At 50.4% G+C, this 21,400-nt stretch overlaps 1 protein-coding gene across 1 annotated transcript in view; it reads left to right on the forward strand.

Annotated features, from left to right (window-relative positions):
* mgat4c (mgat4 family member C) overlaps nucleotides 1–21,400 on the forward strand; it is a 93,211-nt gene that overhangs the window by 37,322 nt on the left and 34,489 nt on the right. The window contains exons 3-4 of the mRNA XM_076027238.1: nucleotides 2,996–3,103; nucleotides 10,592–10,684. The gene's annotated coding sequence lies outside the window, so the exon portion shown is untranslated. The remainder of the gene's footprint in view (nucleotides 1–2,995; nucleotides 3,104–10,591; nucleotides 10,685–21,400) is intronic.

The following is a 21,400-nucleotide window of genomic DNA, read 5'->3' on the forward strand; positions in this document are numbered from 1 at the left end:
GAAGCCGCTGCCGCACATCCACCGACGTGACTTTAGCTTGGAGAGCCCTGCTGCAGCCTCCAGGAGAAGAATCGATTTTTTTTTTTCCAAACACACCACCAAAACCAACCGAACATAAAACGCCACTTTTTCTTTGTTTCAACCCTCGTTTTTTTTGTTTTTGTTGTTTTGTCATCTTCCTCTGTTTTAACACATGAAATACTCATCGGGAGGGATGTTTCTCAGCCGTTTGAGAAAACTCATTTGTGTGAGACTCAAATCTCTGCACATTTCTTACATTTTTTCTCAGTTCATTCCCAGCTTTGTGCTTATTGAGATCCAAATAGTTGTGGATGATGATGTGGATGAAAAAAGCGTTTATTTTCCACTGTTTTTCAACAAAAGTTGAGCTCATAGGACTAGATGGTACAATCCCTTAGATTAATCAGCACTTGGTATTAAGTGGGGGATCAGGGACGGGGGACGGGGGGTGGCGGGGCGGTCTTCAGGGGGGAACCCCCCTTCATTGGTGTTTCGTTGATAGGCCCACGACACCTCCGGAGGGCTCAGCGGCAACATCTGGCGTCCCCCCAGGTGTGCCCCCCTATGCTTTTACCCCTAGTTGGTTATTTTGCAGGCCAGTTGGGATCCTTTCTCTTGATCCATAGCCATTTGCTGCTTTGTTCAGCAGCCTCAGACAGCGTCTTGACGGCTCGTCGGAATAAGCTTGGTTGTGGACGCGGCAACGAAGCCTCTACACCCGACCTCAGTCGGAAGCACCTGGGTACGCCAGCCAAGTTGCTTTGCCTCCGCTGCTATTTCTGCATCCTTGAGGCGTTTGCGTTCATATGCTTCACCGACTGAGGCCTCCCATGGTACAGTCCGTTCAACAATGAACACAGCCCTCTGGGAGGTTTTACCACAAGACCAGGTCCGGCCTGAGACTAGTTGTACTGATCTCAGGCGGAAAGATGAGTTTCTGGTCTGGGTCAACCTGCATCTTCCAGTCTCGGGCAGAGACTAGGAGGGTTGCCTCCATTCTTGCAGATGACTTTGCTGGGAGCTGTCCTGCTCTCACGAAAGAGATGGTGTTTGTGTGTCTAGGCATGGGGGGAAGGATGGCATTATTGGTAGTTCTCCTTCCTTCCAGGGTGATCGCCAGTTGTCTTAGGACCTTGTTGTGTCTCCAGGTGTAGCGGGCCTGGGACACGCTGGTTTTGCAGCCGGTGAGAATGTGACTCAGTGTTGCAGGGGTTTGACAGAGGGCACGGGAAGGATCTTCTCCAAACCACTGGTAATCGTAGGTGGCTCTGATGATGAAGCTGATTTGGCTTCCTCCCATCTCCCAGAGATCCTTCCATGTCAACAATGCTCCAGGTTTTCCCAGCTAGTCCACTGGCCCTGTTTGGACTCTGCGACTGCTGTTGCGCATCTGTCTGCCTCCTCTTGTTGTCGAACCTGAGCAACCACCAGCTTTCTCCTCTGGGTTGATGTTGCCTTGTGCCATGTGGGTCGACTTGTCCCAAGTCCAAACCCACCTCTTCCATGCTGCACCGGTCCCACAATGTCTCCACGCCTGAGAGCAGATGTTGCTTGCTATATGGCTTCAGATGGGGGATCCATTTCCTTCCAGTTGCCAGTCTGGGAGCAGCTGCTCGGATCGCGGATCATGTTTTGTCATTTTTCTCTGTTTTAACACATGAAATACTCGTCGGGCAGGATATTTCTCAGCCGTTTCAGAAAACTCATTTGTGTGATACTCAAATCTCTGCACATTTCTTACATTTCGGCTCAGTTCATTCCCAGCTTTGTGCGTATTGAGATCCAAATAGTTTGTTTTTTGTGCCGTTCACATGATGTGGATGAAAAAAGCATTTATTTTCCACTGTTTTTCAACGAAAAGTAACAAAACAGAAGAAAAAAATATTGTGCGGAATATTCTGCGGGGCACCAAAGTCAACTCTGCTCTTGGCAGCCAACGCAGCGCACTGCCTCCGGCTCCGCATGGCAGTGGGAGGTAATTGCTTAAAGGATGAACCGATTTGTCCAGGAATTATGCAAAGTGTGCGTGTTGATTTTGACGAACCGACTAATCCCTGTGTTAATTTTTACATCAAGGAGTGGAAAAAGGCAGGAGCAGCAGCTGCTGCGACTGGGAAGCCTCGTAACCAGCAGCTGAAAATAGATAAATAAATGAATAAGAAAAATAAACCACATCAATGCAAGCGAGTACAACTGCGGTCACTCCTGCTCAGACGGGCTAGCATGCTAACGAGAGGGCATGTGTTGACACAAAAGCATCTCGATAAGTGAAAGATTTTCTGGCGTTTTTTTCAAAAATAAAAATTAAATAAAACACCCTGCAGTTTTACAAGGTTACACAACCTTTTACAAATTAAAATAATAATCCTCTTTAATATTCATGATTTTTTCATCCTTCTTCTTTTTATTATTATTAATATTATTTCTGAGGCCAGCAGCTCGTCATTAAACCTTTGTGGTGAATGTCTTCAAACTCCATCATCAGCCCCCTGCAGGAACCTCTCATGTCGGCTAACATTCTGGCTAAAAGCTAAAGCTAACCTAGCCAGAAGCACCTTGGCTCGACGGTTAAAAAAAACAAACAAAAAAAAGGAATAAAAGAGGTCATCTCCAGACATCCTCGGCCGCCTCCATCCGTCATCTCGGAGGCAAGTGGCACATAAGAGGATCCGTCTCTGCGAGCGCTTTTCAGCGCCGCCCTCGGAAAAAAAAAAAAAAAAATTACAAACAAACTAAAGGCGATGGATCGATGGAGTGTCTCGCAGAATGATGAACTGGGACTTCAGACGAGGAGGAGAGGGAGAAATCGATGCGCACCCCCCCGCCCCCTCCACCTCCTCTCTACATCTCCCCCTCTCTGTGTCCTAAACTCTTGCCAGCCGTCCTCGCACCTCGATGTTTAAGTGCGTCCACCGGCGGCTCCCTTCACACCGGCTGTGATTTAATGACCTCTTTTGTTTCTTTATTTCTTCAGCAGGCCCGGAGAGAGACCCTAACCCCATCCCGCCCCCACTCCAACCTCACCGCCACTGTGATGTGTGAGCACACCCACCGATAATGGCCCAGAGGATGCGCAGCGGAAGTAAGTGCCTGTGCTCAGATTTACCGCTCTGGTGCCTCCTCCCCCCATTCCCCCCTCCCTCCGATGGTAAAAAAAAAAAAGAGGAAAAAACCCAAAGCCGCATTGATCGGCGCAACATGACCATCTCTGAATCGTAAGTCAGCGCTTAACATGCATCTCGTGAGATGAAGCTGTTTATTAGCGACGCGGCGGATCGATGCAGGTATCGCTGAGGAGCGAGCCCCAGCATCGGTATCGGCATCGAATCAATAGCGCCGGCATGAGTCTGATACCTGATACTGTAATTGATGCTCCACAGTTGGAAGGAAGAGTTACGACTGTGATGCTTGACAATATTTGTAAAATATATTGCTTTTGGTATCGGTGTCAGCGATACTGCGCTTGAGTAATGCACTCTTGATATTTGTTTTTTGCATTTGAAAGACGTTTCTTCTAAAACAGCTGCCGATAAAACCTCGGCACAATGAGACTTTTTCTAATCATCCAATTCAATATTTGTGTAGTCGGTCAATTTGGATTTTCTCGGAAAAGATTACTGCCTTTTAAAGCCTGCGAGGATGGATCAAACAAATTTTTTTTCGGTTTGCTTTTCTTTTCTTTTTTTCACGGTTCTTAAACCGAGGACAAGACAAATGAATGTTGGAAAAGTTCTCGGGGAGTTTAAAACAAATAAAGCAAAGCCCAGACAAGTTCCGGCAGTCTGGAGATCTCAGCGGAGTTGGAGCACAGAGATGCAGCGACAGCGGCGGCAGCGGCGGCAGCGGCGAAGTGAAACCAGCGACAGCTCTTGCACAAGCACACTGAGGCAACGCCAAGCCGAGTTTCCCTGCAAGTCAGCATGTTTCATGATGCAAACCTTTAAAAACCGGCTCCTCTTCCATCACCGCTGCTGCTGCCGCTGCTACTTTTCCTACGGCTGATGTAAAACGATAAATCCTCCAGAAAGGATTTCAGCCAGCATTTCCACCGGTTTTCAACCTGGAGAAGCTCCCAACCTGGAAGCCGCCTGCCGTGAAAGCCTTCAGCGAACTGGGCTCAGTTGTGGCACAGATGGAGAAAAACAACAACAACAACAACAACAACTGGGGACTTTCTCACTGCTTTAGTTTGTGCATATGTAAAAAAGATAAAATCGCATTCGGGGCTTGCAGGAGCCCAGATAAACTCTTATCTCTGTCGGGACACAGCGCCACAGCTCAGCATCCAGATCATGAAAACTACACATATTTTTATTTATTTCTTTTTTTTCAAAGACGCCGATTAAAAACAAGCAAAAACATGCAAAGACGCGGTCGACTCAAAGGAGGACTGGGAGGCTCCAGAGCCGAGAGGCTTGATAAGAGGGAGGATTTTCTCATCATTTATACATGTAGGCTTGTAAATCTTTAAATCTACTGAGTGTATTTGGTTTCCCTGCTGCAGCCCGGTTTGTTTCGGTAGGGAGGGGGGATGGTGAGGGTGGCGCTGGGGTTCCTTTTAACGCGTCCCGTTTCCTTGTTTGCGCGAGTAAACACCAGATCAGAGTTTCAGCAGCCGGAAGTGAGTCTTTAATCCCAGTTTTGAGAGCAGGACACGTCTCGGAAAAAATCAATAGCGTTGCCACGCACAGCGCAGCCAATCAAACGCAGCCAGCATGTTTGCAGATCAGCAGGGATGGTGGTTATGCGTCTAGGGCCTTTCTGTGTGAAGTTTGCGTGTTTTCTCCCTGCTTGTCTGCCTGGGTTCTGTCCAGACTCTGCTGCTTCCTCCTGCAGTCCACAAACCGGCATGTGAGGCAGATTAGGGAATTTTAAATAAGTGCGTATGTGTCCATGTAAATGTTTTTTTGTCTTTAACGTGGCCCTACGATGGACTGGTGACTTGTCCAGGGTGTAGCCCCACAATAGCTGGGATTGGCTCCAGCCACCCCACTCCTCCTCCACCCCCAACCACCACCACCATCACCACAAGTGCAGGAGAACGCGGCTCTAGAAGACGAATGGACGGGTTCTTGACTTTGCAAAGGTTCCTTCCTCCGTCTTCCACCCCCATGCCTGCACTTTGCATGAGCTGCCAGTCTCTGCTGCCTCCACCTGCCGCCGCCGCCGTGGCGTGTGGATGACGCCTGACAGCGCCGGCCCGTCAGCTGGCCGGCCACAGTCCGGTCTGATCCGTCCGGGTGGAGCTGCGCCTGTCCGTCTACGTGTCTCCGGGGTGGTCCGGGCCGAGGAGTAGCCGCCTTGACGAGCTGACACCTCCGCGCTCGCCACCTTCATTTTTCATCTCCTCCCCCGCGCTCCGCCGCTGCCGCTCTGAATTCTGCGGAAGGATAATTCACTCCGTTCACATTTCACTTCTTTTTTTTTTTTCCATCAAGGGGTAAAAAATAAACGAGAAAGACGCTGAATCAGGTGAAGTGAAAAGCTCCCATCAGAGGTTTTCACCTCCACATTTAAGCTAAAACTGCTTCTTTTCTCCCGGAGAGACTTTTAAAAGGATCTTCAAGTTCTTTTTTTCTTTTCTTTTTTTGTTCATGCAGCCACCGTGTTCCTCAGCAGGACTTAATGCACCCAGCAGGATGTCAGGTTTAAGGGGGAAAAAAAGAATCCTGACACGTCCGCCTGTCACAAGCTTCTGAAATACGTCTTGCACAGGGACTTTTCCTGTTCTTCCTTTCCCCCAAACTGACACCAAGACGTGCCAGCTGTTTTTGGAAAAGTCCCTCCTTTAAAAAAAAAACTGTCACTTGCCTTAGAAATATCAGCGCAGATGTCTGGCAGCTAAAAGTGGCCCAGTCTCCCTGGAAACCACAGGACGACACAGTCACAAGCAGAGCTCGCCTCCAAAAACCCATCTGCTGCTTTGAAACGTGTGAACTTACTGGAGTTGGTTCCATGATTTGACTGTGTGGCAACATCAGCAGTTTTTTTATTTCTATTTTTTTCCAGCATCAGTACAGGATGATTTCTTCAGAGGTTTTATTAAAGCTCCCTCACCCATAGTTTTAGACTCCAGTTAAAGGATTGAGGTTAATTATTTAAAAAACTGAACCTGAAAAGAACCGATGGCTTTTCATTGGTTTTGCAACTTGATATTTTATGCGTGGAGAAAAACTCAGTGGTTACAACTTTGCTTCTTCTCCAACCTGTAATCGTTGATCACAATTCTTCCCCCCTTGTTGTTTTTTTGTTTTTTTGTTTTTTTAAGTAAAATAAAAATGCAGTGAAAGCGTGAAGACTGGCTGCTAGCGCGGCAGTGGCTCCGTTTACATCCTGGAGCGCCATTGATCGCCTCCCTGGTATCATATTTCCAGAACCGTGCTGCGGCAGGCTGATTAGCCTCCGGTGGGAGTGGGGGGGAGAAGGGCAGGAGCGTGGGGAGGGGGGAATGGGGGGGAATAAATAAATAGGAAAAACAGGGAAGGAGAAGTTGCAAATCATCTTTTCATTATTATTTTTTCAAACGTCGGCAGAAAGTTATTATGGAGGCCTCGGCCTCTGCAGAAAATATCAATATGGATTTAGGAGGCTCCCTGAAGCAAGGTTCTCAGCCAATTAGATCTCTAATCACTTGTAATGTAAAAATAATTAAATATTAAAAACACACACACAAGCAGGGAGGGGTGTGTGTGTGGTGTGTGTGGTGTGTGGCAATTTAAATGAGGTCCAGTGGAGTTTCATTTACCAACAACGGCTAATTGGGTCAAAGCTCTTCATCCTTGTCTTCTGCCACCAGGTCTGAACACTTACAGCTTCTTCTCCTCCTCCTTTTCCTTCTTCTGTTTCTTGTTCTGTTTTTGTTTTTTTGGTTTTTTTTTTTTCCCCTGGCAGAGTGCACCCAGCCTCAAGGCTACAGGCACTCAGCTGATGTATTAATGGGTTCAATGGGCGGGGCCACTCGGCAGGAGCAGCGCAGCACTCCGTCCTCCTCTGTTCTCTCTCTCTCTCTCTCTCTCTCTCTCTCTCTCTCTCTCTCTCTCTCTCTCTCTCTCTCAGCCTCCCAGCCGACGTTTCTCGCTGGGACGAACCGCGACGTGTCCTACATCCACTTGATACCTGAGGGCGCCGCTGTAGAAATGATTACTGCCGTGCGTGACTTCCTGTGAGACAGCGTGGGTTGGGGGGGTTTGGCGGGAGGGAGCAGCAGTAGGCTAACGGCTAGCCGTGGTCGCCCGGCGAGGGCGGTGATTTACATTAAAAGTCCATTTTCTTTTCTTTGGCAGGTACAGTGATTTCTTTTTTTTTTTCTTTTTCTGGCAGATATTTAACAAGCATTGGACCACAGACGTGTTCATAAGAAGCAGAGGAAAATTCCCTGAGGTAGTTTTGTCTGAAAAAATTACTCTTGACTTTTTCTCTCTCAGCTTCTGAAGGGCTCGGGTGATGTCGGAAGCGAGCGAGTTGATGAAGAAGCTAAACGGACAGACAGACAGACAGTCAGACAGTCAGTGGTTTCTGAAGGTTGACAGAATTAGTTTGATGATCCGATCCTTCTCCCCTGCAGGCCAGGAGGAAAACAGCGCTGGACCTTTTAAATGTAGCTACCACACTTTCAAGGCTTCTGCGATTCTGCACCTCTGGGAAAGCCTTTGAAAGTGATGCAGTGACGTGATTACGGGTGTTACTGGAGCTGTGCAATGACCAGTGTGGCAGCAGCTCGTGTTGCGGAGCAGATAATAATTCCTCAGTAAAAACACCAGACTGCTGCTACTGTTTGGCTGAAACTAATGCAGACACCTGGAGTGGAGCTGCTAGAAAATATACATATACGGATATTAAGATCTTTAACTTATCATGAGCCGCACAGATTACAACAACCAACACACTGGAGTGAAAGGGAGAGTCGGGGGTTGGGACGGAGAAGCGGCAGCAGTGCAGTTGTCAGGCTAAAGGACAACGGCAGCCGCTCTTCCTCGATGCTCCGCCTCCTGTCCAGCCGGAGGACGCTAGACGCCGTCTCCGCCTCTGCTCGGCGGTGACCTCCGTCCTCGGTCTTACTCAACGCCCAGCGCGCCCGGGGCTCTTTATTCGTCTAAAGACGGAGGGTGAGAGGGAGGCACGGCGAGGTCAGCCCCTCCCCCCAGGAGAAATCCTCGCGGCGACCTGATTTCTCAGAGTTACTCCTCATATTCCAGGATCGCCCGCACGCATTCAGATGATCCTCCGTCAGAGATGTTCAGATATGTGTATATATATATCTATATCTATATATCTATATAGATATATATGTATGCTAAAAATGGAATGAAATTAGTCTATTTAAATAAAACAAAGTATAGTTTCAGTACACACACACACACACACACACACACACGTGTATGTATATATATATATGATTATTATTCTCATGCTTTTTTAGTATGTGTGGAAAACCTCTCTTGTACAGCAGCGAGGGTGATAATAAGAAGAGAAACACTTTGCATGTGTTGCACTGCAGTTGCAGCATCGCCGTGTCACCACCAGTCCCTGCAGCGCTTTCTACACCCCCCCCGCCCGCCCATCTCGCCCAGCCACAGCCCCCCCCCCCCCATACACGCCTCACCCCAACATCTAATCTTCCACATAATTGCATCCATTATTAGAAATGATGCCAAACGTCTGGCTGAGAAACAGTTTTTTGCGACTTTTTCTCGTGAATCCTCATCAACGCTGCAAACCGGAAGCCTTTTCTCGCCGCCGCCTGTCACATCCGTCTCTTCCCTGATCTGGGCTCAGCGACTCGTGCGCGTATTTTCATTGTGGCATCTGGATTTAATTGGTGCTCGACGCCGTAAAGCCGCAGCTGCTCTGCTCTGTTAGGACAATAAATTAGGCCAATTAGGAGGCGGGGAAACAAAGGAGACCGTCCTGCCGCCGCCGCCGCCTGGAGACTGAGCGTGTGGTGGAATGATGAGGCAACCTGAAAAAAAAGGAGAAAAAAAAAAAAGCAACAACCCACCTGGCCCTTCATCCCAGTGATCAAAATCCAGTTCCAGTCCAGCGGCCGCATTGAGCTGCCGCTCGCCACCACCGCCGCCGTCCAGATGAAACAATCGGCGGCTTTGAAATCGATGGAAGGTTCGGCCAAGACTAATTGGCCGCCGGCACGATGAGCTGCAGATGTGTTTTAGGGTTAGCAGCGACTGTCGGCGGCGGCTAATGAAGGCGATAATGAGGGAGGAGGAGGAGGACGAAGAGGAGGAGGAAAGCAACTGGAACATCTGGCGGAACGTTTGAGACCATCCTTCACGTTTTCTATCCGAGAGCTCGGCCTGCTTCTGAAGGAGGGCGGGGCTTGTTTCCTCAGTGGCGACGGCAGCGTTCGTCAGATGAGGAAGGTTGAAGTTTGGCCATCTCTGGCGTCATCCGTGGCCGGAACATGTGATTAAAGGGTCTCTCTTCATCCTGAATAATGACACACACACACACACACACCCCTTCCCCCACCCGCCTCCACCTTCTGCTGAGAGGGCGAAACTGTCTCCAGGTCGGCGCTTCATCTCCGGGTAAATAAATAAATAACTGAATGAATAAACGGAGGGGTGGCGGAGGCGTCAGCCTGGATGGAGGGATGTGCCCGCAGACGCAGGATTTAAATGAATGAAGTGGATTTTATTTTGGCGGGACCCTCATCCTGTGTCACGCCGTGTTAGACGGCGGCGAATGGCGGCCTGCTCGCTCGCCGCGCGCCAAATGAACCGCCTCCAACTTCCCGCCGTCTCATCGTATCGGGATCGAAACCCGAACGGTGGCGAGAGGTAAAAAAACAACAAAAAAAAAAGCTGAGCATCCTTTTTTTTCACCCTTTTCCCGCCACCAATTACCGGCCTGCGAGGAAACAGTCCGACTCGACTGACCTCGAAATCTCTCTCTCTCTCTCTCTCTCTCTCTCTCTCTCTCTCTCTCTCTCTCTCTCTCTCTCTCTCTCTCTCTCTGTCTCTCTCTGCCTCCCCGCCTGTTAGGACAGGAGTGTTTTGGTAATGGAGGAGAGAGTGCGGCGCGGCGATAGCGCGGCGGGAACCAATGGCCTATTATCCACCACGTCGTTGAGGCGATGGTCAGAGAGAGAGAGAGAGAGGGGCGAGTCCTATCTGTTATGGTGATGATGCGTTTTAAATGGATGGTGGATTTTTTTGCTCTGGGTTCGCTCCTCCTGGCTACTTCAGATTTTTTTTTCTTTCATTCTTTTGATTTTTTTTTGATGGATGTGATGGATGGAGAGTTTCCTTCTTCCTCTCCTCTAATGACGGCCGTCTGCCCCGAGAGCCGAGGCCATGAACGGGATGAAAGCCTTCGTTATGTATATTTATGGCCCGTCGTCTCCAGCCAATCACCACCGTCCTCCGTGGTTGTTGTTGTTGTTGTTGTCGTGGGGAATTGCTGGCGTCGTGTCCGTGTGCAAACTTTGTGAATCGCACCTCCTTCTCCTCTGCCTCCTGCGCTGCTAGCGCTGGCCGCCAACGCTGCGCTAACCGTCTTCTTCTTCTTCTTTTTCTTCTTCCTCTTCTTCTGTCTTCTGTCTTCCCTGCAGAAACAGCCAAGTCGGGTTCTCACTTCCTGCGTCCCGTCCGGGCCGACCTGCCGACATCCTCCTCCGGCCAACGTGTCTGACTCTCTCAACAAGGTAATTCCCACTTCTGTGGTCGTATTTATTACACTTTGGGTGGGCGTCTCGCCTCCTGCTGCGATGCATCAAAGCGTCGCTCACTAACGGCACCAGACTCCGACACCACGTTGCTAAATAAAGTATCTAACTTGTTAAAGACGAGTGCGGTCGTGAACAGAAACTGTGAACAAGCTGCTTTTCCTCAGCAAAAACCTTTGAGTGAACACACAAAGTCACATTTCCCCACGTTTCAACCAAGAAGCTGCTACTTCCTCATTGAAATGTTGCTACTTTCTTTCTTTCTTCTTTTCTTGTTCCGGTACAACGCGTCTTTTGTTCAGTGTGTGTGTGCGTGTGTGTGTGTGTTTATCCCAAATGTCTCCTGCTCTGAAGCTCTTGTCCAGTTGTTACTGAGAAGGACAAGAATCACAGCGAAGATCTGTGAATCAGGGCCGTTGCTATTTGAAGCGGACGGGTTTTAAAAGTCAACGTTGTCTGCGTTGGTGTCGGCAACAGCGATCCAGCACCTTCTGTCTGAGCGGGTGTCGGGTTGGAAATGGTTAAAGTTTATAAAAAAAAAAAGAGAGCAATAAATGTAGCAGCCGTGTTGGCAGAGTGGACGGCCTGAAGCTCCTTGTGTTGACATCTCGCCACACGTTGCTCTTAGCGGCTTCTTCTCTCTTCATTTTACGGCTCTGCTTACAGTTCAATACACAAATATTCACATTCTCACATTTTGACCTGTTTCCTGTCCATCACTCTGAGGCTTTTTCACAACAACAGTGACACTGATGCTCCATGGGCTTTCTTGTAAAATGACCAACAACATTTTTTTAATATGTGTATATATACATATATATAGGTATGTATATATATATATATATATATATATATATATATATACTGTCAATGCTGTTCTTTATGACTGGGATCATACTGATGTGGTGCTGCTGCCAGGACTGCAATACACTTTTTGTTGTTGTTGCTGGCTTATTTTCCATGTCACACATTAATCAAGTTGCTTTCACTCTGCCTGGGGAAGTTGAGGCTGCATCAGGTGTCGCCTCGCTTTCTGTGAAGCATCCTTTTATTTTGAAAGTCATTAACCTGCCTGGTGGTAAAATGGGAAAACGCTGTGGGAAGCGCTGCAGTTTTCTACAGATCAAGGGTAAAATCGTCCGCCCCCGCTGATCCCCCCCCCCCCATCTCCCCAACAAAGAGCGGCTGCGTCCCGACTCGGCCCTGCAGGCTCCGCCCCTTCCTAACCTATAACATTTCCAAGTGCCGCGCTCGTCTTACAAAACGTTTGACATTCTGAAGCGGCGTGAGGCTTGAAATTGGGAACGGAGGTGATCTTCCTCCTCCTCCTCCTCCTCCCCCTCTTTCTCCTCTTCCTCCTCCCCCTCCTTCTCTTCCTCTTCTTCCGCGTTAGTTCTCATCTGCTCCGGCGGCGCCGCGGCAGCGTTGGGCACCATCAAATATTCATGCAAACAGCTGTTTCTTCCGCAGGACAGCGGAGGGCCATGTGCTCAGGTTCCAAATCAGGGGAGGTGGAGAGGCGGGAAAACGATGCTCGACTCTTGGCCGGCGACAAAAAAAAAATCCTAGCGAAAAATCGGCAGCGTCTTTTTTTCTTACCCGACTAAAGCATGGAACCAATGAAGCATTGCTACACAGTGCGTCCGGACAATACGTCCGTCTGCTCCTTTTGACCTATGACCTTTGACCCCAGGCCGGACACGGCACACGCTGCGAGGGTATTAGATCTGCTGCCACCCTGTGGCCGCAGACGCGCCGACGCTCGGGAATCAAGAATCATCGCCTGCAGTGTTGACTGCGAGCCCAAAGAAGGCGGAACGAGCTCCGAAAGAGCTCCCGCGAGGTCAAAGTTCAGATGTGATGTCACCTCAGACGCCTTTGCTCCAAGTTGGAGAAAACAATTTCAGGTTTTCTTTCAGTCACCAAGTTTCTGATTAATCTAAGAAACACGTTGCCGGCCTTCGCTGCCTCTCCTGTAGCAGAGGCCTAAGTTCCATTTCCACCGTGCGTCTCCCCCCCCCCCTCCGTCAACTTCCTGTGCTGCAGGAGGCGAGAAAAAAAAAGAAAAAGAAAAAAAATCCAGCCGTCAAAATAAAGGTGAGCTGCACTGCATCAGATTAGAGTTAAACAAGTCTGGCTGCGCCCCATCGTGTAGCCACACACACACACACACACACACACACACACACACACACGTGCGGTAAACGATCCTCGGGGGGTGCGCGGCGGCGGTTCCCCTCCTCCGCCTGCGACCTCTTGGCGGCGGCGGCGACTATTTGAATGGAAATGCGTCCGGCCGATTGCCAATTTGCAGTCGGCGGCGCCGCAAAGAGCCGCCGCTAAATCAAGCAGACAAACACAAACACACAGTCGGAGGGTGGGGGGGTGCAGCCTATCAGGCCGGGGGTGGGAAGATCGACCGCGGCGGCGGAGAAAATTGGAGAGGGCGGCGTTGGCGTTGTGTTTGCACGCCGCCACGAGCCTTCACCTGACACTTCAGGACGACGACGATGATGATGATGATGATGCGGCGGCGGCGACAGCGAGCTGCATCACCTTAACCAGCGGATGATCGGCTGTAGAAACGTGAAGTTGTGGCTTGGGTCATCTTGTATGCAGATGCCACACCTGAGATACAGTGTGCTGCAGGTTCACAGTTGAAGAAGTTGCAGTTTACACTGTTTTTTTGTTTTTTTTTGTCTTTGAGCACCTGGCCACCAGGGGGCATCCTTTACACTGGCAGAATGCCTTCCTCCCCTGTGAAACCCCCGAAAGGCTACGTGGGGTTTGGAGGAGGACGCAGGCGTTTCAGTCTCACCGCCCCTTTAGGTTCACACACGTGAGACGAGCCAATCAGCACATCCGGTTTCCCGCCGTCCTCCTCGGCCACTAGATGGCTCTAAACCTCCCGCGCTGGGCCTTTAAAGTGACTTGGCTTGAACAGATGGTGCCTCAGAAGTTCTTATCTCCAGATTTGCAAGTCAAAAAAAAGAAAACCCCAAACACTTCAAACACGGCGCTGTCGCTCGCTCGCTTTGTCGCCGCTCCACTTCAAGTTGCATCACAAGAGTCGGACGCCGTGTTTGCAAATGGATTTTTTCCGGCGTGAAACTTTTTTTAAGGCGAACATCAAAGACGTGTGAAGCCTCCCCCCCACGTACGCCCACATGCCAACTGCAAACATGCTCGCCCTTTCCATGTTCCTCTTGTTTTTTTGTGGGGGGGGGGTTGTTGTTGTATTTTTTTTTTTTTTTCTTTGCAGACACGCACACAGATCATCTCCCCCCCTCTTTGATCCCTCATACTTACAGTAACATTCCGGCCCCGGGTGCCGGAGCGGCGGCAGTGTCGGGAGGACGGGGGGGGGGCTACGGGCTTAGCGTAGATCTGTCATCAGCTGGCTGAGGATCAAAAGAGCAGCGTTGGCAGGCGGAGCACAAAATCTCCTCGCAGCGCCGGGGCTGCGGCTTCTCTGAGGTGGAGGAGCACACTGGGCCCTGGCTGCAGGCGAGGAGTGTGTGTGTGTGTGTGTGTGTGTGTGTGTGTGTGTGTGTGTGTGTGTGTGTGTGTGTGTGTGTGTGTGTGTGTGTGTGTGTGTGTGTGTGTGTGTGTGTGTGTGTGTGTGGAGGGATGGAGAGGTGTAGGCACAAGCCGGGTGTCTCCAGGCAAAAAGATCTGGCACTTTGAAAATGTCACCAGAAACAAACAAAGGGAGGAGGAGGAGGAGGAGGAGGAGGAGGGAGAGAGAGGAGAGGAGAGGAGAGGAGAGGAGAGGATGGAGAAGGTGTGAGGAGCAGACGCTTCCGCTCGGGGAGCTGCGGGACTCGGAGACCTCAGCTACGCACACACACACGCACACACACACGCAGCCGGGTCCAAACTCCGCTGATAAAGTTCAACCTCCGCAGGCTCGTTAGCGGCTCCTCTCTCAGCTTCCTCGTTTCCTGCATCACGCGTCGGTTGGCCGGACCCTGGCAAACAAACCTTGTCAAGCCCGGCCGGCTCCAGTGACCCGTCAACCACGATGCTAGCCACCGCCGCGTTGCCGCTGCCGCTAGCCCCGCGCAGCGCCGGCGGCGTGACTCACTCTGACGCACAGAGTGCCATCTGATATGTATATATAGAGTTCTTTCTTTCCTGCTTTGTGTTCCTATTTGGAATCCACAGGCGGACGAAGGTCAGCTGTGGAGGTTTTTCGAGGACGTTGTCCAAAGTGCCAAAACAGTTGAGTCCGACTGATGCCCTGATATTTCTATGCTGGGCCAATACTTGCATCACATTGTTGTTTAAAAAAATATATTACGTGACAAACGGCTAATTTGGCAGAGTTTTTAGTAATTTCTGGATCAGCAGGAGCGAGCAGCCGCTAGCTAATCTTAGCGGAGCGACTCTTATGAAGCAGATACAACCAACACCAAAAGGGGGGGGGGGCTAGTCGGAGTAGAATACGGTGTCTGCTTCTAAGGCGATTAGCATGGTTGCTGCTACAGTGGCAGCGTTAGCATTGTTGCGCGGCACCTTCACAAAAACAAAGAACGAGACTGAAGGTTTGTTTTTTTTTATATTTCATTCTTCCCAGCCAGCTAGCCCTCCTTCCGGGCCCCTTGCATCCAGGGGGAAGCCTTGATCTCGTACATAAATGTGATTGGTAAATTTAATTGCAATGGAAGGCTAATTCAGCCAGCTAGCTGCCAGTTAGCAGCCCGCACCAACATCCATGTCAGTGTAAGGAACATCTGGCAACTCTGATCTCCGCCAAGTGCCTCCACTGGTTTCTTCAACATCCCAATTTGGTCACACAACCCACCCACCCACCCGCCACCCCTTCTCCTCACCCCAGAATAGCAGCTAGCTACATATGAATGTACATCCCTCCTGCAGGTAACCCAAATCAGTCCTGTCATATGGAGAAATTTGCATGCGCAGATTGAATCCTGATTGAAAAGGTGCTGAAGGTGTTTGGCTGAGAGTCCGGGCTCAAAATAAACCTCTCACAAATTGCAGACGTAGCATCTGAATGTTCAGCAAAATCTGGATTGCTAAAAGTTGCAATGCATCTTCATCTTTTTAAGATGTTATCTGTGTGTGTGTGTGTGTGTGTGTGTGTGTGTGTGTGTGTGTGTGTGTGTATGTGTGTGTGGGGGTGTGTGTGTGTGTGTGTGTGTGTGTGTGTGTGTTTCGCGTCTGCTCCCCTGTTTACTTGAACTCAATGTCAAACCTATTTCTAAACCACTGATTCAGCTGGTGGAGGAGATATGCAGCGGCAACGTTGCCAATGCTAACCTTTCCAGATTACAGTGACATTAAATGCTGTGTATTGAGACGAGTGAGTCGGGGGGGAGAGGGGGAGGCACGGGAGGAGGGATGGAGGGAGGGGGGAGAGAAGGAGGGAGGGGCGGCTGTTGCACGCCTCCATCTGATGCAAATGTCCTCCCTCACCTCTATCAGCACAAAAGTAATTACGGCAAAGCGCTGTGACATCTCGGGCTGCGGTGGCGGGGGGAGGGGGGGCTGCTAAAGGTCACGGAAATACACCCATCGCTCCGGCTGAGGAGGAGACAATTATCTTTGCCTTCACCGGGGGAGGAGCCCTCCACCCTCTCGGCCCTCGCACCGACATCGACGCTGCGCTCCTTCAGGCTGAAGCGGGGAGGGGAGGGGGGGGGGCGGACACGGGCCGGGTAGATACTGATGCCGGATGTTAGCGCACTCGGGGGGGCTAAAGAGACGAGCGGCGTTAGCGCCGTCGTTAGCGTTGCCAGCGACGTGAGCTCCGCTAGCCCAGGCAGGACAAGTGGGCCGAGTCCGGATCCGGCCACATCAGCTGACCTCGGCCACGCCCCTAATGACTTGTCGAGCCTGCTCGTACCTGGTAAGCCCCGCCCACCCACCCCCATTTCACCACCTCGTCCTCCTTCATCCGTTCGTCCCTTTATCTCTCATCCCTGCTTCCTTCCAATCCCCTCATCCCTCTACCTCCAACTCTTCATCCCTTCATCCATCATCTCGCCGTCTCCCCCCCTCCATTTGTCCTCCCTCATCCCCTCGGTCCTTCACCCCTCATCCTGTTCTCTTTCATTCCTTCATCTCAGGCGAGCCCTTCACACCATCCTCTCATCCCCTACAACCTCCCTTTCTCCTCTTTAGACCCCTCCCTTCATCCCTTCATCCTTCAACCCCCCCCAATCCTCCTCTATCCCTCCCATCCTGACCCCCCCCCCACCCCCCCGGCCCCCTTCATCTCCCTTTCTCCTCCCTGCCTGGTTTTGCCAGGTGTTCTCGACTCTCCTCCGTGTCCTTCATCTCTGCTCCACCATGCACAGAGGGACAAATGAAGCACTCCTCAGCGACTCGCTAACGCCTCTCACTTTTATTCATTTGTTTGCTTTTTATTTTTTCCACCATTCCACCGATTCCTCTGGCTGTTTCTTCCTCTTCCTCTTCCTCTTCCTCTTTCTCTTCCTCTTCCTCTTCCTCTCCACCTGCGTCCTGTTTGCTGGAAGTCTTTTCTTCCCCACGAGGCCTGACCTCGCTGTTTGGAGTCGGTGAGCTGCGGCGGCCCGGAGCGGCTTACGCTAACCTCTAACCCCCCCCCCCCCCTTCGCCGCCGCCGCTCGTTCGCTAGCTGGCTGGCCGAGCTTCCGGCCGAACGAGCCAGCTGGGCTTGGTGCCCGGTCGGAGGCGACCTCAGCGAGTGTCGCGTCGCTACGAACAGAGTCGCACGCGTCACCTCCGCCTGGCCCGGGAGGCAGAGAGGGCGGGGCTCCCTCTCTCAGGGGGGGCGTGGCGGCTTTAACCGCCGCTGCGATGCTAACTTGATGCATGCGGTGACTGGCGCTGCAGTTCCCCTTCAACTCCTCTGTTTAAAAGTGAATGAAGTTCATTGTGTATCATATATTATATTATTATCACCATTTCTCTTTTATAACAGACACATGAATATTATGGGATTGATATGAGATTTCTGTACCTTTACATGTTTGAATCATCATCATCTTCCTCCTCTTCCTCTTCTTCTTCAGACTCACTGCAGTGAGTGTTTTTAGCGATTTTAGTCAAATTTTTACAATCACACATTTTTATCTGTGGCACAAGCTACAACAAGAAAAACAAGAGACCATGTCAACTTTTAAATTTTATCGTTGGCGAAGCCAAAATAGCCGTTTACCTTTGGAGGAAGGAAAGAAGGTTTCTTAAACACAGGTGCAACAAAGGAGCCGCAACCTGCGCTGTAGAGCTGAGCTGGAATCTGGTGTGCGGTTGTAAATGATGAATTATTTTGACTTATTTCTGACTTATGTTTGATTGTTTGTTTTTTTATTGGTCATCTTTTTTACTTATTTATTTTTTTATCTACTTTTTCATATTTTTGTTTGTAAAAGGTTCATAATTTTCAGTTTGTTTTTGTAAATAAAGTGTCTTCTTCTTCTTCTTCTTCTTCTTCTTCTTCTTCTTCTTCTTCTTCAACACTGTGAGACTGTGCAGCAGCAGCAGCAGCAGCAGCAGCAGCTCTGCAGTTATTAGATTAACATTAGCGTGAAGTTCCTTCTCATCCATGCGCAGCTTCAATAAGGACCGCCCACCTCGTCCAAGGTCACCTCGTCAACAGAGGAAGTGGCTCCAGACAATTACGCACACGCGTGGCAAAACTTTGTGCGCTCCCGGCCGACGGCTGTGTGGGCGGGGCCGGGCTGTGTGGGCGGGTCCGGGCTCCGGGGCGAGCGAGGGCTCCGCGGGTGAGGGAGAAGAATCCCAATCATCACGTGGGAATAGCCGTGAATTTGCCAATTAAAGCCTCTCATCCAACATCCACCCCCCCCCCCTCTCACCCAACATTCAAATTATGTGCATCCTAACGAGCCCCCCCCACACCCCTCCCTTTGGTTTTTCAAGGAGCTTCGTCTTGCTTGCAAATGTGGGCGTAATTAAGATAATTAAAGCTTTTGATGTTCCACATAATATCCCACGTACGGCGGGCAGCAGGCTGGGGGGGGGGCTCGAGAAAAAAAAAGTTGTAATGAATTCTGAGGCTTTTGTCCTCCTTCGGCTGTCAGCGGTTTGATTTTCTCTGGGACGCTTCTGCCAGTCGCCCCAACATTTGCTTTTTTTCCCGTCTTCCTTTTTTTAATTTCTGGGCTCCTTCTTCTCCTGCGTCTCCTTCTTCTCCTTCTTCTCCTTCTTCTGCGTCTCCTTCTTCTCCTTCTCCTTCTTCTCCTTCTTCTCCTGCGTCTCCTTCTTCTCCTTCTTCTCCTTCTTCTCCTGCGTCTCCTTCGTCTTCTTCTTCTCCTTCTTCTCCTTCTTCTCCTGCGTCTCCTTCACGTGTCGAATCAGTCACAGTCCAGAACCTCCTCAACTTTTTCTTGTTCTCCTTCTCAAACTTTCAGTCAGGGTGTTGCAGAGTGCAAGGCCGCCTCCTCCGTCCAGCTGCTGCTACTGCCGCTGCTGCTGCTGCTGCCGCTGCTGCTGCTGCTGCTGCCGCTGCTGCTGCTGCTGCTGCCGCTGCTGGCACTTTCTGATATTACAAACCCATTTCCACTGATTCTATTATTTGGCCGAGGCCGGATGGTCCGCCCTGATGAGGACACTCAACGTTTACGTACAACAACAAAAAAAAAGCAAACCGGGCCTCCGCTGTGTTTGCTTCTCGCGGAGAAAAATCCGGCCCGTCGCCACCGCGTCGCCGTTTCCGACCCTGACAAGAGACTTTGACGGCAGACGGCTTCTCCGCGGCTGGAAGTAAAATATCTCCTTGTAATATCTTCCAGCCAGCCGGCGCTCGTGCCTGCATTATGCATGATGTATAGTGTGAGGAGAAGAAGTGGAAGGGGGGGGTGGGAGCGTTAGGTGGCTGCAGCAGCGCTCCCTGCCTGAGCTTTTATCATCCTTAAATGCACCAAAATGAGTCCTGGGGAAAAGGAAGCGGCTTTTGAAGAATTAATAAGGCCGTCTCATTTGGATGAGCGGCGGCGGCGGCGGCGGCGACGGCGTCTTGGACAAGCGTGCCGAAGCCCCACTTCCACCTCCCCCCCCGCCTCTCCTTCCCTGACAGAGCCTTTTGATTATGGCTGATAATGTTAGAGCGACTCCCTGGAAGCCCGGCGAGCGGCGGCGGCGGCGGTGGGGGGGGCGGAGTCAGCGGAGAGTCGCTCCACTCGTCCTGCCTCAGCTTTATTATCTGGCCTCTCGCCAGCAGGAGTAGTGCATTAGCTATTCCTCAGACAAAGCATGTGGGACCCAGCCTGAGTGTGTGTGTGTGTGTGTGTGTGTGTGCGTGTGTGTGGTTTTTTCCTGATTGTCGAGGAAAGCGTCGTCTCCCTGGACGGAGGGTTGAGGGCAGACGGTTTCATCTTGGCGGCCTTGGAAAAAAGAAAAGAATGAGTCGCAGTCACAGTCTCTGTTATTTTTTTCTCTCCCTGTCGCCTAAAAAAATATGTCACAGTAAGAAACCAGCGATAGATCGTCGAGCAAATCCCGTCTTTAAAACATCTTATTAGCATTTCATTCCAACAGCGCTTTCCTTTTTTTTCCTCCACTCGTGATTCTGCTGCAGAATAATTCTCCATCCATCGCCGTGTCCCTTCAGTGCGGCGCTGGCGTAGCGTGGTGGTGACGGTAGTAGTGGTGGGGGGTGGGGGAGGGGGGGGGGGGTGTGGCAGTGATTAGTGCTATTGTGATAAAAGCCGCCATCCAGAACATTTGATGGGACCCGGTGAGTCAGAGGAGCAGGACCGGGCTTCGGCAAACAGAATAATCGGGCAGAGGTGTCGCCGAGGCGGCGGAGGCGGAGCTATGAGCTGGTGCCAGACAATTTTCTACTCGGCTACTCATAACCTACAGGAAATGACACACGCACTCTCGCACACACACACGCACACAAAAGGCGCTGGGCTGCCTTTGTGGAGGGGAATTTTGTGATGATGGAGGCGATGATAGCCGCCGTCGGCTGGTTAATGGCGGCGGCTGCGGCTTTTTCCCGGCGCGACTCTGGCGGCTTTTTGCACCAGAAGAAGAAGAAGAAGAAGTAGATAATAAGTAAAATAACACATCCCACATCCTGTCATCCCACAATTGTGGCTCTGTTTCAGTTGGGTTTTTTTTGGAGGCGATGCAGTGAGAGCAGGAAGGTGAAGTGTGAATGTGTGTGTGTGGGGGACGGGGGACGGGGGGGTCCTGTAGGTGGCGCTGGGTTTTGTTTCTCCCTCATACGTGTTGCTCACCTTTCAGCATCGACTTTATATCAAGTCTTTTCTGATAAAGCAACAGAAGAAGAGCAGCTAGCGCCGCAAGCTGTAAACAATGGTGGATGCTAAGGGGATTAGCCTGGAGGCTATGTTAGCGCCCGTTTTAGTAGCGCTGAAGTTTACCTTGCACGGAATGTTTTATTGGTGTTCCCTCTTTATTCTCGAGTGGCTTTGGCGAGATTCAGTACACACAAGGGCAGAAGAGTAGGCTGTCTTAGCTCGCTAGCTAGCTAGCTAGCCAGCAGATAAGCAAAAAAAATTGCAATGTAACTTGATTACAAAACAAGAACATGAAAATTTAAAGTTTGTCTTTGCAATGTCAATTAAACCTTGCAATTGACTCCAAGTATTGCAAGAGCCTTTTTCTTCTTCCTTGACCTGCAAACATATATATATATATATATATTTTTTCTTTCTTTAAAAAAAAATAATATTTATATATATATATGTATAT

Source organism: Nelusetta ayraudi, unplaced genomic scaffold, assembly GCF_046127955.1.
Source record: "Nelusetta ayraudi isolate G7.1 ecotype Tasmania unplaced genomic scaffold, CSIRO-AGI_Nayr_v1 ptg000020l, whole genome shotgun sequence".
Lineage (NCBI taxonomy): Eukaryota > Metazoa > Chordata > Actinopteri > Tetraodontiformes > Monacanthidae > Nelusetta > Nelusetta ayraudi.